A 20,088-nucleotide genomic window follows, 5' to 3' on the forward strand; every position below is an offset into this window, starting at 1 on the left:
TCAAAATATGAAAAATAATGTACATATAGTTTTCCAAATACACATATGCCACATATATGCGTATAGAATACAATTGTGCTTATTTAATACAGAAAATGTACTTTTTTCTAATATATAATTATTACTTACTTAATATAACTACACTACATTTCTCTAATTGTATTGAATAAATGGTTAAAAACATGGTTTGCAGTTGCTTCAAAAAAGGAACAAGCTAAAAATGTTGAAATGATGTCACTCCCAAAACTCTCATATTTAAAAGTAAAAAAAAAAAGAAAGAAAACAAGAGACATCAATTATTTTACAAAGAAATGACACGATTAAAGCTAAGCTTAATAAAAAATATATATATAAATAAAAACATAATTTAGTTATTGTCCCAAACCAGAATTAAAAAAATGCAAAAAAGTTTTACTTCATGTACACAATTTGTTTTAACATGAAATCGAACCTTTGTTCAACCTTATGTAGATAACCTTCATATACAGTAGACGAAGTGTGTTTGTGCAACGTTTTGGTATATTGCAAACGATATTTCCGGCAAAGCAAAATCACACACATCAAATCACACACACGTCAAATCACACACGTCAAATCACACACGTCAAATCACACACACGTCATTTGTGTATGGAAAATGCTATAAATGTTAACATTAAGAGAACAAAGCCAGCTCCATGAAGATACAAGGTAGTATCAAAAAGTTTTAAGATTAGTTTTGAAACATGCCAACAGATGGCAGCACAGAGCTGCACGCACAGTCACAGGGGGCACTAACCTGTGTACATCAGGTGCTGTGCAGCTGCTGCTATTCTGACCATGTGAGTTACCATACTTTTGGCTCTTGCGTACTTCACTCTCTTCCTAAAAATGTTCGCCAGGTTTGCCGTTTTGACACTATTGCGGAGATTCGGCACACACAGCAGAAGGCGCTTGATACTCTTTGAAAAGTAGACTTCCCGATTACGTTCCTCTCCTCACCTCACTTACATCAGTACCTGACTTTACTAAGTAGTTGAATGAATCTCTATAAAATCTAGTAGAATATCTTCCCAGAAGAGTGGAGGTTAATGGGAAATGGGGACTAATTCGGAGTCAAGTGATCCCGAGGTACCTGAGGTACCAGTGACCAGTGTTCCTGTCCCTCTCCTCAGATCTTCCAGCTTTGTCCCGGCGCCCCACCACTGAAGGCTACCGTGTGCAGCTGGGGATTGTTCCACACCAACAACCTGGAGATCCATAAAATTACAGAGTAACACAGAAGCTTTGAGGATGGATTTGGACTCCAATGTCAAAACAGGTTGCGCTCAACCATCACTGCACCTCCACATGGTTTATCTGTAATAAATGGACATTCGGTGCCACCCAGATGAGGATGAGGTACCCTCTTGAGTCTGGCTCATCTCAAGGTTTCATCTCAGGGAGTTTTTTTCTTCACCAGCGATTCACTCTTTAGGGACCAACTTACACTTATAAGGAACAAACTTTCTTCTTCTTAATGACCTCTTTATCTCTGTAAAGCTGCTTTAGAACAATATCCATTGTTAAAAGAGCGAAACGATTAAAATTGAAGTGAACTGATTACGTGTGGAACGAGGGAACGGGCTGCTCAAAAAGAAGCACATTACAATTTCATGGTCAGGTTTCCACAAACTATTGGCCGTGTGGTTTCTATCGCAAAAAAAGTGATAGAAAGTAGGAATGAGAGTAAGAAGAGGAGAGGACAGAATGTGTGGGAACAAGAGGGAGTGAGACCAAAAGGAGTGATGGAGAGATTAAAAGAGAATGTGTGTGTGTGTGTGTGTGTGTGTGTGTGTGTGTGTGTGTGTGTGTGTGTGTGTGTGTGTGTGTGTGTGTGTGTGTGTGTGTGTGTGTATGTGTGTGTGTGTGTGTGTGTGTGTGTGATGAATTGGTCTTGGTGACACACTCAGTCTCAGCAGGCAGACATGCAGCACTGTGTGAGTGATGGAGATGAAATCTGACTCAACTGTTCTTTCTCTCTCTCTTTCTCTTTTTCTCTCTTTCCCTTTCTTTCTTCCTTTCCATCACACCCACACTCACTTGTTCCCTCACCCTCCTTCCCTCTCCCTCCCTCCTTCCCTCCCTCCACTCGTCTCTATGTGCGATTCAATTCAGCGCTGCTCTTTTTTCTCCCATTTTGCTCACTTGATCATTTCTCACTATGTCTCCTTATCAGACTCTCATGCGCAGCTCCTCTGATCCTTCCTCACTTTCTCTCTATCTCTCCTTCTCTATCATTATATAAAGTGCACCCCTCCCCCCTCCAAACATTTCTACCTTTTCTACCCCGTCGTCCTGAACCCACATCAGAAACACCAGACACGAACAAAGAAGCATAATTCTATTTTTTTCCCCCAAATAATTCCGAACCACACAACGTAACTATTTTCCCTCGTCATGACAGTAGATTGTCCTCAAATTTCGCTGCAATACAAACTCATTTCAGGCAAGATTACATTCCAAGGCTTTCTGGATTTTATTCAAAGCACTTTTATGGGCACCACCGTAATTGGGTATAGTATTCCCAAAGCTAGAAGTGTTCCGTATTCCATTAACAGCATTCCCAAAAATAACCGGAACGATATTTCCAAAGCTAGACTTTTGGCAGACGTAAGATGAAACTAGCTGCGTTTTTCCCCCAACATAATTTCCACACAAATACACTCCTTCCCTTTAAATCCACAGCCCCAATCCACACTCAGCTGTATCCTGAATAGACCATAACTTTCCTACTCTTACTCTTTCTCTAAATACAGTGAAGTCCAATAAGACAGACAGACAGACAGACAGACAGACAGACAGACAGACAGACAGACAGACAGACAGACAGACAGACAGACAGACAGATAGATAGATAGATAGATAGATAGATAGATAGATAGATAGATAGATAGATAGATAGAAATGTATTGTCATTGCATAATACAGGTACACAAAAAATGTGCATATATACAAGGTGGTATCAAAACGTTTCGAGACTAGTTTTGTAACACGCCAACAGATGGCAGCACAAGGCTGCACGCACAGTCACAGGGAGCACCGTCCTTCGTAAGTCAAACCTTAAGTGTGTCAAAAGACATCTTCCTGTGTACATCAGGAGCTGTGCAACCGGTACTGTTCTGACCACGTGAGTTACATCGTCTGCTATTCTGACACGTGCTGATACAAGAGTATCTCACTGTATATATACATTTTGATTATAGCAATATGTGTGTAAGGCACAATATGCGTTAAGAAATATGGGATATATAAATGTACAATATGAAATATGAACAGCTGTACTGTAATTTTGCACAGTGTATATACAGATGATATGTAGATATTTCTATATGGTTCTAATTATCTAGATGATACGGAATGTATAGAGTGGAGCAGAACTGCACGATGGTTACTGGGCATACCCTTCTCAGCTAATTCCTGATGAGGTTGGAAAATGCATGGCAAAGGATCCGAGATTGATCTTCATAAGAACCGTTTTTTTTTTTTTTTAACAAAAGATTAAGCAATATTTCACAGCCTTTCACAGACTTTTCTTGCTCATATTTCCCAGGGTGCCAATATTAATGGGGGGCACTGTATACTACTGAAAGTGCATGGAATTTATTTCCTTTTCAAGTTGACACGTTGCGATACGGTATAATCATATCATACGATTCATCTCACGAGAGAAAACTTCAATGTGATGTGATGTAATTGGGAAGTGGTTGTTTACTGGTTAAAACATTGGACTTTGGACCAGGAAGGTCATGAGTTTAAATCCCAGTACCACCAGACCAAGCTGGCACCACTGGGCCCTTGAGCAAGGCCCTTGACCCTTAAGATGCTCTGGATAAGGGCATCTGATCCAAATTCCATTATGTAAATGTAATGTAATGGCCACTCCCCTAACACTGAGACTGATAGATATACAGAGAAGCAGGAACGAAATAAAAAGAAAAGAAACGAACATGAACAAGTGTGATTTTTTATATTTTTTTTTTTTTTTTGGGGGGGGGGGGATTTGGCATTAGTATAAGACCAGCCACTTGATGAAGAAATGATACTCAGTGAAGGAGGATGAGTGGATGTGTGTCCAAGGCAGCTGACTCTCTGCAGTGGCTGAGGTGCATTACTTGAAGATTTAATACAGGCCACACCTAGGAGGCGCTCTTTTACCATTTTGACATGCGCCATGAACATATCCTTTATCAGGTGATGACATTTACCATAAACTCGGAGGCAAACAGTTTTCTAGGATGACTTTGTCTAGTTCACTTCAAATACGGGACCCAAACATATTCCAGCATGACACAAAGGGCACAAAGACAGCTCGATGAAGATATCCTTGACATGGGATGGAGTGAAAGATCTCCTTTTATGGAGCTTTGACTGCACCCCAGGCCTTCTCACCTCACCTACATCACAACACGCTTATGGCAGAATATATGATTACATGCACAATATCAACTTGTGCTGTTAATATCATGAACAGCAGCTACGCTAATTCCTCTCCACTGCTTCTCTTTCTCTCCCCATCCCGAGGCATCCTGAGGTTTGGCCAGCTCCAGTCACGTCCCACCTCGTGAAGATTATGGACCTATGGATGATCATGGAGAAGTAGATGCCGAGTGTTTAAAGGCCCTGGCATGGAAAAGCTGATGCTGGATCTATGATGATCACAAATTGTTCTGTATTGTTGAAAGATTTATGATCAAACTCTTGATGTCACCCATATGAGGATGGGTTCCCCTTTGAGTCTGGTTCCTCTCAAGGTTTCTTCCTCATATCATCTAAGGGAGTTTTTCCTTGACACTGTCGCCACGGCTTGCTCATCAGGGACAAACGCACACCATTCACCTTCACTGTTGTTTTCTGTAAAGCTGCTTTGAGACAATGTCTGTTGTGAAAAGCGCTATACAAATAAACTTGACTTGACTTGACTTGGCTGAATGAATCTCCCAAAAAAATTTTTCAAAAAAATCTAGTGGAACATCTTCCCAGAAGAGTGGAGGTTCTCCTATGGTCAGGTGTCCACAAACTTTTGCCCATATAGTGGATCTTTACACCTCTGGTTGTTACTTCAAATATATGGTCTGAAGTTCTGCTCTCTTAAGTACACACACACACACACACACACACACACACACACACACACACACACACACACACACACACACACTGCAAGTTTGAAAGTGTATAATACCGTAAAAGCACTGAGCACTATAGCTCCTATATTACTGTTAATAGAGTGTGAAGTCTTAAACACACTTCCTAATGGCTCAGTCCTGTTTAGCAACCTTGAGCAAGACCATAGCCATCAGTCAGACCCCCCTCCTCCCCCTCCACACCAAGCCCACCTCCTGCCTACAGCACGACCTTCAGAACCACGTTAACACTTCATACCGAGGCCACCGTATGTCCCTGTGCCTGAATTGTGTTGTCCAGCGGTGTGACGTTGCAACAGAAACGTACCGTATTAAAATAAATAAATAAACGAAGCAGATCCTATTTTAAAACCAAATCCCGTCCATTCACACATTCGGCAGAAATTCTCTTCTCATTTGAGATTCCAAAAAAACAGGCATGTCCTTTAGAATTCATCAACACTTCAACTCATCATCGGATACTCAGGAGCTCCGGCGTAGGCGTCCGCGCGCTAGTTTAGGACTCGCCGGGTTTTATTCTAAATCTCATAACACCACGGTATTAATGTTTATAGGAGGCCGGCTCTGTGTGGGAGATTTCACAGAGCCAAAAACGTAAAAAAGTCTGGAAAATTGGTTCATTCTGTCAGTGTCAGAGGAATTGCTGCATTCTACATTTACTACATGCAGTTTCTAAATAATCCAGAAATTCCCAACCCAGGACCAGGGTGTGGAAAAGATGCTACCAGGACACAAGGGGCGACAATTTCTATCGATATGACACCGTGTGCAGTTGCTATGGAGACACAATTTGACCGTTTCATGTAAATGAAATGTATTAAAATCGAATAAGTACAGGTACGATGATTGTTCTGATCTGATAATATTAACATTGATGGCATCGCTAGACGCCTTTATCCAGAGCGACTTACAAAGTGCTTTGAAGTCTCTATCAATAAGTTTACTTTAATGTTCTCTTTTGAGTCTGGTTCCTCTCATGGTTTTCTTCCTCATTAAGTCTCAGGGAGTTTTTCCTTCACCACTGTCGCCTGATTAGGATTCATTTATACATTTATACAAGTATTTATTTCTGAAAAAGCTTCTTTGGGGCAGTGTCTATTGTTAAAGTGCTACACAAATTGAATTGAACTGAAATAACAAGCAAAAGGTTTGGAATCTTAAAGTTTGAATGTACTGTACATTGAATTCTATTGTGCTAAAAGCAGCATTGCTTCAATGCTTTCCAATGAGAGTAATGTTTTCAATTTATTTCTTTAATAATTTAGAAATATTCTAAGAACGTATTCATTATAATGTAAAACAGTTCAATTCAAGGTTTATTTTCGACCCACGGCCTTCAGTCAGAGGCGCAAAAATCGGGTACGCATTATATGCAGCGCCACACATAGGGGGCGCCATTGCATATAGTGTATTTATTTGTGTATTTATCCCCCTTTTTTTTTTAGGTGTACTGAGGGAGGGGTGCCAGCCATGATCTTACATACCCCTCCGCAAATGGACCCCTGCCTTCAGTTGAGTTTTATTGTTGGCCCTTCGTAGGAAAAAGTTTTGCTGCTCCAGAGAGAGCTGGAAACAACAGTCGCCCAACGGGAGACTCGAACCCACAACCCTAAGATTGAGAGTCTCATGTTCTACTGACTGAAATGTATTTAAAATGTGATTTTATTTTTCGTTTGTCGTAATAAGATTTGCATTTATATAGTAGATTCACTCTCTATCCATCACTCTTAGAGAAATAAACAACACAAACACACTTGAACAAATTTGTTAAACCCAAATAATGAGGGAACATGGTGTTAGGGTTTGGGAGAATGGCTGTATTTCCTGTCTGGGTTTTATCCAGGGTGCTTCAGGAGAATCCACCAGCATAAACCTTGACATTTGAAGGATCTGAGAGATTTTTGCATGGAGAGATGATCTCAGATTCCTGTGCCATGTATTCTCCAGGCATTACAAAACACTCACAAAGGACTGACTTAAAAGGTGCCAATAATTGTGCCACACATATATTTAACAAAAATGTATATTTAAACACAAACGGAGAAAACGTTCATTTGCACCTACTTTACCGCTTCTCTACATACACTATACGAACATATGTTTGTGGACACCTCACCATAATATCGCTACAGTAAGTGATTTTTTATTTTTATTTATTTATTTATTTTAAACATTTCATTCATCATTCGCTGTTATAATAACCTCTACTCTTCTGGGAAGCTGTTCCACTAGATTTTGTGGAGATCAATGGAGATTCATTCAGCTGCAAGGCTGTTGGTAAAGTCAGGTAACGATGTGGGTTGAGATCAGAACAGGTTTTTTTGTCCCAATACTTTTGGCATTAAAGTGTACCTGTACTTATGTATATCCAAAAAGAGTTCCACTACATTTTTTAAAGGTACATAATCCACTTTACATATCACTGCTTTCATTGTGTGTGTGTGTGTGTGTGTGTGTGTGTGTGTGTGTGTGTGTGTGTGTGTGTGTGTGTGTGTGTGTGTGTGTGTGTGTGTGTGTGTTAGATGTATTGAGTTGGGAGCAGATTGAACACGGCGTGCGGTGGATGTAGCACGGTTCAGCACGGCTAAGCCTGCCCTTATGCTGATACTGCAGTGTGTGCATGAATATATGTGTGTGTGTGTGTGTGTGTGTGTGTGTGTGTGTGTGTGTGTGTGTGTGTGTGTGTGTGTGTGTGTGTGTGTGTGTGTATATATACACAGTCTAATGGGTCCTACGGTCTAATGAGTGTGTTAAGTGTCCTCTGGTTCCATCTTGGCAGCTGTTTGCTGTCCAAATGTACTGCTGTGATATGTCCGGTAGCGAGGTAACATTCCTCACTCAACGTGCATGTGTGTGTGTGTGTGTGTGTGTGTGTGTTTGGTTTGGTATAATATAATATAATCTGAGCTAAATATATAATATTGTTCTCATTTTTTCCAGGAGGTGATACCCAGGCGACGGGGTGAGATGGTGATTGTGCCATTTCATAAAAAAAAAAAAAAAAAACACACACACATGCTCAGTTGTACTGACCTACTATTTGGGATTTCTTCTGCTGTGAGACGTTTTTGCTGCAATTCTGCTACTGTTGAACCAATTTATGAGGATTTATTCGGCACTGAATCACATTAAACTGCAGCGTGAATATTTTATTTATCTTCATCTATCTTTTAGGCTTCAGACAAGTGAACCTGTTTCTAGCTTCTTGTTGTATAAAGGGAAATTCCTAACAGAAAATCTTCAGAGGCAGAGAGGAGAAACAGAATTATTACCACCGAATCCTGAGGTTCAGCTTCTGAAACAGCTCGATGCTAACGCTATGAATGATACGAGGTGAACTGATATCTGCTGAAATCTTTGGATTTAAACCTGAAGTGACCAATTGGATCTGTACATTTACTTACACTTAAATAACGGTTACAAAATAGCCGTAAAGAAAGTAAGTACAGTCTGCAGTATGGCATATAATATAGTAGGGTATAAGTGTATAGTATAGTGTAAGTATCAGTGGTGGGCGGTGAGGGTCAGTAAATCCTTCTCTGCTGGACTAAACACTATCAGAAGCACTGACCTACATTTACAACCTCAATTCTAATATTTGTTCCAAAATTTTATTCATTTATTCCGAGTTTATTCTCTTCAATTCGTAGCGTTTCTCTCGGCTGCACTTCTTCCAGTACGTGTATGTGGATGTTAGATTTCTTGTCCAATCAGATTTTAGCCTTTATGTGCTGCAATGTCAATCTAATCTGCCCAAAGCCTTCACAATCAGTACTGCTGGCCTTTTACCATAGAGAATATTACAAACAGGTCTGTTTCTTTAACCAATCAGATTTCATATTCGCCTCACAGGGCAGCTCGCCGGCCCAGAATAGCGTCAGCATTGTTTCGTCCTCTGATTGGTTGGTCAGAGGGAAACTGTTACAGCCAAGTTCGACTGGTCAACCCGGTGTGTAGCTCTGCACACGTTAATACATCTAAGTTAGAATTTTTTATGCCTAATATGAAGATGGACGTGGATGAGACGAGGACAGGTATAATAGAATTATTCAGAAAAAAAATATATAACTCAGATGTTCATAGTGGAATCATTTCGTGAATATACAGATGTCTGTTAAATCGTAAAACACACGACTTAATATAAGAATGAAGCGATCAATGAAGTGGGAGAAGGAAGGAGGGATAATTATAACAGAGGAAGTATGGACAAGAATATGGAGATATCACTGCAAATGCTCCAAGTCACAGAAATGAAGGGAAAAAGTTCACTAGATGTTTTATTACACCCCATCAGAAAGCCCACCAGGGTAGCAAATTTTCTGTATGTTGTAGCAACTAAGGAAACCGAAAACGCATATTATTGCTATAATTATTAAGGATTACTGAAGAACAATACATATTGCATTACAGGATATTTTTTATTGTGTGACAGTAAAATCTGAATTTTTGGTAAAATACCCCAGAAATGGTTAATAGGTGATAAATATTTCATGCATTTTTGCTGATGGCTGTTAAATTTTGTTTTACCAATAAATGTTCTCTGAATCAGAGTCCTACCCTGAATGCATTTAATGAAAATCGCAATGAACATTTAGATAATGGAGCAAAATTGTAAATCATAAACTGGAACAATTCAGCTTATACTGGGAAAAATAGAATAAATAGGCAACATCTTACAGATGTGTTTTTATATTTGAATCAAATTTATAATGTAAATAAAAATCACTCCCTATTTGTACATAGTTTTCTCTCTTTTTTCCTTTTTATTGATATTTTTGATGAGCATATGTACAGAAAATCTAAATGTTGTGTATATGTACAGTATATACTGATATATATATATATATATATATATATATATATATATATATATATATATATATATGCATGCGGGGTTAGATGTAGGTGATCTTAGGTGAACATGTGATGTCTAATTACATCTGATGGAAATGCAAAGTTACCTTTTCTTTGATAAGAAGTAAAAAAACAAAAAAAGGAACCCTGTGTAACCTTAACCAGATCATTCTTCTCCCCAGACGTCCTCCATCCAGCAGTCAGAAAACAGCAAGGCAGCCTGGTGTTAGCAATACTTAACAATTAACGGCTCACTGTTTAGCGGTGATGGACACCTAATACACGCCCTTTTTGTAATCTCCTGGCTAAATACGACACTCATGCATCCTTAGGTTAAAGCTTCGATGAAGTCAGTTGCGTAGCATAAATGCCAGAGGTCATTAGATGTTGTTTTCTGTGTGGTATGAAGTTCCCGTATCTACACAGCAGAACTGGCACAATGCATGAACAGTGGTGTTACAGCCCGCTCACATTTACATAAACTCATGACCTTTTTAAAATGTTTACCATGGAGCTGTGACTTTATTCTCAACACAAACTTCAAGTGTCTTCTGTCATTAACAAACTGAACCAATACCCAGTGACCTCCATTCAATCAGAGCCACTTTTAATAATCGCACAAACAAATGCACTTAAGCTGTGCTTAATGAGTCCTCACCACAAATCCAAACGGTGTGACCATTTTAAGCAGTTAGCACTACTACTGAGAAACATTTTTACAGCACAAGTGTGTGCTGAATATCCAATTACATTAACCACACAGACTTGGACCATGGAGATGCCAATCAGTCGATGTTCATTTGCATTAAATGAAGTGCACTGAAGTCTTTTTTTTTTAAACACTTCATGTTGTGATGTTTCAGAGAGGCCATTGTAAACAGGAATATGAATTGCGGCTGATGCATTGTGTGTTCAGGACAAAAACTTCACTCATCAAAAGAGATTAAGCCTGGCATGATCTCATCATCAAACACATTTCTAGCCTACAGACTTATTAATCATTTGAGCAGAAAACATCTGATATTAGAGAATAAACAACTACCAATCAGCTCTTCCATAGTGATTATATTGACATGTACATTGTTATAATATACATATATATATATATAAAAAAAAATATATATATATATATATATATATATATATAGTACAGGATGGTATAGAGATAGTGATTATATTGACATGTACATTGTTATAATATACATATATATATATATATATATATATATATATATATATATATATATATATATATATATATATATATATATATATATATATATATATATATATACTGATATTAGGCATAATATGGTAGAAGTATACTATAGTATATATATTTTATAGGAATGGAATAATACGGTATAATATGGTATAATTTTAACATAAAATGGTATAGTTATAGTATCATAAAGCATAATATGGTATTAGTATAATATAAGTGCAGTAGCAGGAGTAGCAGTAAGGTATAACTGTATATAATACTATAGGATTTGTATTATATATTATATGGTACAAATATAGTATAGTAAAGTAAAATATAGTAGGCTATGTGTATAATATAGTAGGGTATATGCATAGTATAGAATTGTAGGGTATAATATAGTAGGGTATATGTATAGTATAGTAGGGTATATGTATAGTATAGAATAGTAGGGTATATGTATAGTAGGGTATATGTATAGTATAGTAGGGTATATGTATAGTAGGGTATATGTATAGTATAGTAGGGTATATGCATAGTATAGAATAGTAGGGTATAAGTAAAGTAGGGTATATGTATAGTATAGTAGGGTATATGTATAGTATAGTAGGGTATATGTATAGTAGGGTATATGTAAAGTATAGTAGGGTATATGCATAGTATAGAATAGTAGGGTATAAGTATAGTAGGTATATGTATAGTATAGTAGGGTATATGTATAGTATAGTAGGGTATATGTATAGTAGGGTATAAGTATAGTATAGTAGGGTATATGCATAGTATAGAATAGTAGGGTATAAGTAAAGTAGGGTATATGTATAGTATAGTAGGGTATATGTATAGTATAGTAGGGTATATGTATAGTAGGGTATATGTAAAGTATAGTAGGGTATATGCATAGTATAGAATAGTAGGGTATAAGTATAGTAGGTATATGTATAGTATAGTAGGGTATATGTATAGTATAGTAGGGTATATGTATAGTAGGGTATATGTATAGTATAGTAGGGTATATGTATAGTATAGTAGGGTATATGTATAGTAGGGTATATGTATAGTATAGTAGGGTATATGCATAGTATAGAATAGTAGGGTATAAGTAAAGTAGGGTATATGTATAGTATAGTAGGGTATATGTATAGTATAGTAGGGTATATGTATAGTAGGGTATATGTAAAGTATAGTAGGGTATATGCATAGTATAGAATAGTAGGGTATAAGTATAGTAGGTATATGTATAGTATAGTAGGGTATATGTATAGTATAGTAGGGTATATGTATAGTAGGGTATATGTATAGTATAGTAGGGTATATGTATAGTATAGTAGGGTATATGTATAGTAGGGTATAAGTATAGTATAGTAGGGTATATGCATAGTATAGAATAGTAGGGTATAAGTAAAGTAGGGTATATGTATAGTATAGTAGGGTATATGTATAGTATAGTAGGGTATATGTATAGTAGGGTATATGTAAAGTATAGTAGGGTATATGCATAGTATAGAATAGTAGGGTATAAGTATAGTAGGTATATGTATAGTATAGTAGGGTATATGTATAGTATAGTAGGGTATATGTATAGTAGGGTATATGTATAGTATAGTAGGGTATATGTATAGTATAGTAGGGTATATGTATAGTAGGGTATATGTATAGTATAGTAGGGTATATGCATAGTATAGAATAGTAGGGTATAAGTAAAGTAGGGTATATGTATAGTATAGTAGGGTATATGTATAGTATAGTAGGGTATATGTATAGTAGGGTATATGTAAAGTATAGTAGGGTATATGCATAGTATAGAATAGTAGGGTATAAGTATAGTAGGTATATGTATAGTATAGTAGGGTATATGTATAGTATAGTAGGGTATATGTATAGTAGGGTATATGTATAGTATAGTAGGGTATATGTATAGTATAGTAGGGTATATGTATAGTAGGGTATATGTATAGTATAGTAGGGTATATGCATAGTATAGAATAGTAGGGTATAAGTATAGTAGGTATATGTATAGTTTAGTAGGGTATATGTATAGTATAGTAGGGTATATGTATAGTAGGATATATGTATAGTATAGTAGGGTATATGTATAGTAGGGTATATGTATAGTATAGTAGGGTATATGTATAGTAGGGTATATGTATAGTATAGTAGGGTATATGTATAGTAGGGTATAAGTATAGTATAGTATAGTATAGTATAGTATATGTATAGAATAGTAGGGTATAAGTATAGTATAGTATAGTATAGTATAGTATAGTATAGTATAGTATAGTATAGTATAGTATAGTATAGTATAGTAGGTATATGTATAGTAGGGTATATGTATAGTATAGTAGGGTATATGTATATTATAGTAGGGTATATGTATAGTATAGTAGGGTATATGTATAGTAGGGTATATGTATAGTATAGTAGGGTATATGTATAGTAGGGTATAAGTATAGTATAGTATAGTATAGTATAGTATAGTATAGTATAGTATAGTATATGTATAGAATAGTAGGGTATAAGTATAGTATAGTATAGTATAGTATAGTATAGTATAGTATAGTATAGTATAGTATAGTATAGTATAGTAGGTATATGTATAGTATAGTAGGGTATATGTATAGTAGGATATATGTATTGTATAGTAGGGTATATGTATAGTAGGGTATATGTACAGTAGGGTATATGTATAGTAGGGTATATGTATAGTATAGTAGGGTATAAGTATAGTATAGTAGGGTATATGTATAGTAGGGTATATGTACAGTAGGGTATATGTATAGTAGGGTATATGTATAGTATAGTAGGGTATATGTATAGTATAGTAGGGTATATGTACAGTAGGGTATATGTATAGTAGGGTATATGTATAGTATAGTAGGGTATAAGTATAGTATAGTAGGGTATATGTACAGTAGGGTATATGTATAGTAGGGTATATGTATAGTATAGTAGGGTATAAGTATAGTATGAAATAAGTTTAACATAATATAGTGTAATTAGTGTATAGTATTGTATATTATAGTATTAGTATGATATAAGTGTAGTACAGTAGGGTATTACATAGTATGGTAATAATATAGTATAAGAATGGTTATATAGTGTAAATAAAGTATGATTTATGCAGTATAGTATGCTAGAGTGTAACTGTACACAAAATTCATGATTCGGTACGTACCTTGGGTTTTAAGTCACGGTTCATGTTCAATGTCGGTACGGTTACGGGGGAAGAAATGCAAAACATAAAACTGCTTGTTGTTTTTTATTTCCGCAGTTTATTATTATTAACATTTCTCATCAACATTTAAACAGTTTAAATAAAATGTTAAATAAAATGCCTGCTTGGTTAATTTATATATTAAATAACATTTTATAATATTTTATAAAAAATAAAGTAGAATAAATCAAATGAATCCAATCACCTTTTTTATTATATTAAATAAATTGAGTAATAAATTAAATTAGCAGAAATGAAATTGATAAAAAAAATTTAATAAATGGAAAATTATATTTAAATGTGTGTGTGTGTGTGTGTGTGTGTGTGTGTGTGTGTGTGTGTGTGTGTGTGTGTGTGTGTGTGTGTGTGTGTGTGTGTGTGTTTGTGTTTTACATTTTACATTTACATTACATTTATTATTTCCAAAGATATGATTTACTTATTTCAGCAGACTTTAACCAGTGTTTATTCTTTCAATCCTTCATTGATTCACATGATACCCATCCAATCCAACATCAGGATGGGCTAACATCCAATCCAACATCTAATCCAACACCAAGTCTAACATCCAATCCAACATCTAATCCAACACCCAGTCTAACATCCAATCCAACATCTAATCCAACACCCAGTCTAACATCCAATCCAACATCTAATCCAACACCCAGTGTAACATCCAATCCAACATCTAATCCAACACCCAGTGTAATATCCAATCCAACATCTAATCCAACACCCAGTCTAACATCCAATCCAACATCTAATCCAACACCCAGTCTAACATCCAATCCAACATCTAATCCAACACCCAGTCTAACATCCAATCCAACATCTAATCCAACACCCAGTCTAACATTCAATCCAACATCTAATCCAACACCCAGTCTAACATCCAATCCAACATCTAATCCAACACCCAGTGTAACATCCAATCCAACATCTAATCCAACACACAGTGTAATATCCAATCCAACATCTAATCCAACACCCAGTGTAACATCCAATCCAACATCAATTCCAACACCCAGTCTAACATACAATCAAACATCCAGTCTAACATTCCATTTACCATCTAACCCAACATCCAATCCAACATCCAATCTAAATTCCAATTAAGCATTCAATCTAAAATCCGAACCCACATCTAATCTAACATCCAACCTAAAATCTAATCCAGCATTCAATCTAACATGCAATCCAACATCTAATTTAACATCCAACCCAACATCCAAAATAAAATCCGATCCAGCACCAAATCTAACACCCAACCCAACATCTAATTTCACATCCAACCCAACATCCAATCTAAAATCCAATTCAGCATTCAATCGATCGTCCAACATTATATCTAATCTAACATCCAGTCTAACATCCAACACAACATCCAGTCCAATGTCTGACGTCGCTTCATCCTTCCTCTCCCTCCCTCCCTCCCTCTGCCTCGCTTCATCCTTTCTCTGCTCTAATCATTATTTCTCTGTCACCTCTGCTCTCTCTGTGCTTTTATGTTATTTATTACTCTTTTTCTTACTGCCCTCAATCTAGCAGTATTCATCCCTGTGTTTTTCCTTTTTCCTCTTTTAGTGCTGTTCTGAACAACCATCTCTCTCTCTCGCTCTTACACACACACACACACACACACACACACACACACACACACACACACACACACACACACACACACTCTCTCTCTTTCTATCTCTGCCCTTCATCTCTCCATCTCACTCTCCATTCTCTTTCTCTTTCTCTCTCTCTCTCTCTCTCTTTCTCTCTCTCTCTCTCTCTCTCTCTCTCTCTCTCTCTCTCTTCCTCTCTCTGTAGGCGTAAGGGCAATCTGTGGCAGTAATGTTCCTGGATAGAGCTGAGAGTGTCAGTGTGAATCAGACAGATGAGCTGGCCAGGGGAGTTACAGTGCAGAACAGTGCATTAATCCCCCTGTCCACCCCTCCTCCTCCTTTCTCTCTTTCTATCTTTCTATCTTTCTATCCTTCCCTCCCTCTCTCTCTCTCTCTCTCTCTCTCTCTCTCTCTTTCCTTTTATCCCACCTCGAAACCAAGACTGCACCAGTGAATCCCAGTGATCGAGTGACCGTGCATACCACTTACATTATTAGCAGTAGACTGACCAGGCACCTGTCTCACACACACACACACACACACACACACACACACACACACACACACACACACACACACACACACACTAGGGCATTCCTATATGTTAACTCGCTTAGCAGGCTTTGAGGAATGTAAAATTAAACTCCAGGCAAATTTAACCTGATTTCAAACCAATTCCTCTGTATGTGTGATTACAATATGGGCAACATGGACATGTTTTCCTGTACAGGGAAAAAAACGGCACACTCAGAAATCTGAAACGTGAGATCACATCATGCAAATTCAAAGTAATTGTTTATGCGGGCTTCCTGTCCAGATACGTATCCGAAAAACTTATTATTCATGAACTACCATGAATTATTCAGTTACTACAGGTAAACGGACTGCACTACGTCCTGTAGCCAAGAAAACAATTCTCCATTGCATTTGCAAATAAGCGATTAATCAACCAATAGTCTTTAAAATGGATATTAAAAAACAAATCTAACACTCTAAAAAACAGTACTAAACAGTAATAAATATAAATATATCAATGAATAAATATAATTATAGAATTAATCAATTAATAATAATAAATATTATTATAGCACACTCCGTGCAGCGCGCAGTCCCACGTGTAAAAACAAACAAACATGGTTCTTCCTGTAACTGGCAACAATTGTATAATTGTCTAGTTCACATGTATAATTGTCTAGTGGAAGATCTCCTGCCATAGAGCTCAAACCCTGTTGAACAGGATGAATGTGAACCCCAGGCCTCCACACTTTCTCACCTACATCACTTTTGGCTGAATAAATCTTTACAAAATCTCCACAAAATCTGGTGGAACATCTTCCCAGAAGAGTGGAACCCTATGCTCAGGTGTCCACAGACTTTTGTCCATAAAGCGCATATTTGATGCTTAATTGTGAGCTGTGGATAATGATATAATCTAGATGTTGTATTTGACGTGACCGGATTGAGATTAAAAATAGAACAACACGCCGGCACTACGTTCACAAATAACTCACTAATCCACCATCTCTAATGAGGGTGAAGCACTATTTCATGGCCATCACCGAATAAATCATCCGCTGAAAGTCAGAAGAAAAAAACCTCATTGTGTACTGGAATGGGAGAGGCCGAGCCATGAGGAATTATAAATGCATGAAAATAAAGGCAATGGCTGTCGAAACAGGTCTCTGTGTACATGACAGGTTTAACTGGCTAAATGTAGCCCACTGGGTTAGCGGCTTTTTCCAGAGTGCTTCACATTATTTACATGTCTGTGCTTGTGATCTCTATCTCTCTCCCTGCTTTACTCCCTGCTTTCTTCATCCGTTTCTGTCACACTCTTTTCATCTCTCGTTCAGCCTACTGTCACATTCTCGCTCGTCTCCATTTCTCTTCCTCGGCTCCCTTTTTTCTCATTTATATTACCACTACAGTCCTTCGTGGCTATACGTTCATTCCATCTTGTTCTCTGTACAGATTACAGTGAAAACACACACGTATTAAAACACACGTTTAAATCTACACAGCGCGTGTCGAAAGTGTGGAAACGCCGGGCCTTCAAAACACATACATCATGTTCCTTTTGTTTCTATGCAACAAAGCACAAAAGAAACACAAGAACTGGATGACGAATAATGTGGATGAAAGTTCTGTGGAGTCCAAAAGGGGCATTAGACAAAGAAAGAAAGAAAGAAAGAAAGAAAGAAAGAAAGAAAGAAAGAAAGAAAGAAAGAAAGAAAGAAAGAAAGAAAGAAAGAAAGAAAGAAAGAAAGAAAGAAATCACAAGATCTCACAAAAAAAGAAAAGAAAGAAAGAAAGAAAGAAAGAAAGAAAGAAAGAAAGAAAGAAAGAAAGAAAGAAAGAAAGAAAGAAAGAAAGAAAGAAAGAAAGAAAGAAAGAAATCACAAGATCTCACAAAAAAAAGAAAGAAAGAAAGAAAGAAAGAAAGAAAGAAAGAAAGAAAGAAAGAAAGAAAGAAAGAAAGAAAGAAAGAAAGAAATCACAAGATCTCACAAAGAAAGAAAGAAAGAAAGAAAGAAAGAAAGAAAGAAAGAAAGAAAGAAAGAAAGAAAGAAAGAAATCACAAGATCTCACAAAAAAAGAAAAAAAAGAAAGAAAGAAAGAAAGAAAGAAAGAAAGAAAGAAAGAAAGAAAGAAAGAAAGAAAGAAAGAAAGAAAGAAAGAAATCACAAGATCTCACAAAAAAAAGAAAGAAAGAAAGAAAGAAAGAAAGAAAGAAAGAAAGAAAGAAAGAAAGAAAGAAAGAAAGAAAGAAAGAAAGAAAGAAAGAAAGAAAGAAATCACAAGATCTCACAAAAGAAAGAAAGAAAGAAAGAAAGAAAGAAAGAAAGAAAGAAAGAAAGAAAGAAAGAAAGAAAGAAAGAAAGAAAGAAAGAAAGAAAGAAAGAAAGAAAGAAAGAAAGAAAGAAAGAAAGAAAGAAATCTCCAACTAGTGAAGAACAAATTTGTCAACTTTTACAAGTTTTAGAGAAACGAACTGTCCGGACGACGAGAGCTTGTACAGCTGTGTGGAAGATATTTCAATGAAAAAAAGTGGAACATCTGGACATTTATAGATTTGTTTTGTTTGCTCAAATCATACCGTCACATTGTCTCTCAGAGAAACAGAAAAAAACTGGCATTAACTTTTTATATTATCACTTTTAGATCTTTTTGAAAAAAATTCTTGTGAAGTATTTGAATGAAAACCCAGTTTTGTGTTTTGTTTTTGAAATATAGATCAAATATTACTTCTATTTATACTAAAATCTTAATTGTAATCTTATTATTAATTATTATTAATACCAAAATACTAGCAAGAATTCCCAAATGAATTGTTTCACTTTCTAGCTTAAGTCGGTAGACAGCAACAATACAAACAGTTATGAAATACAATAACGTGGGAACTACCGTATTTTTCCGACTATAAGCCGCTACTTTTTTCCCACTTTTTCAACCCCGCGGATTCAACAACGAAGCGGCTAAATTATGGATTTTTTCCTGGGTTTTTCCCGGTTTCACAAACTTCAAACCAGAAAACTGAACCCCATAACATTTAGACATGTATATAATGTACCAAATATAAAATATACCAAATATAAAATCCAGAGAGAAATAGTTGTGAAAGGAAGGAGGAAGACGGTGAACAATGACTTTAGATACAAGCCGTTGTAACGTGTTGAGTCTGGGTGAAGGGAGAGCTCGCTAACTCCAGTTACAACAGAAATCATATAAGCACAGACAGGTTTCCAAAACTCGTGCTTTTTTATTTTTCTTGGCAACAGCGTTACAGGTTAGTCAAAGAAACTTAGAAATGAGCATCAGAAAATAATAAGGACATATTCCTCGGTCTTGCACACATGCAGTAATACTGGAAAAATTCCCAAAATACCGCTATGCTCCTAAACGAAGCGCAACATATTTCACCTGTTACACCGTGTAACAGACACTGTCTGTCGTTAAAGCCTGTGTAAAGTTCATTAGTTTCAGTGTAGACACCTGCAGCTTATAGACAGGTGCGGCTTATTTATGTTCAAAATAAAA

General features: G+C 36.4%; 1 protein-coding gene across 6 annotated transcripts in view; it reads right to left on the reverse strand.

Annotated features, from left to right (window-relative positions):
- tle2b (TLE family member 2, transcriptional corepressor b) overlaps positions 1 to 20,088 on the reverse strand; it is an 80,657-nt gene that overhangs the window by 44,591 nt on the left and 15,978 nt on the right. The window lies entirely within an intron of this gene.

This window comes from Silurus aristotelis (assembly GCF_946808225.1).
Source record: "Silurus aristotelis genome assembly, chromosome: 13".
NCBI classification, from domain to species: domain Eukaryota; kingdom Metazoa; phylum Chordata; class Actinopteri; order Siluriformes; family Siluridae; genus Silurus; species Silurus aristotelis.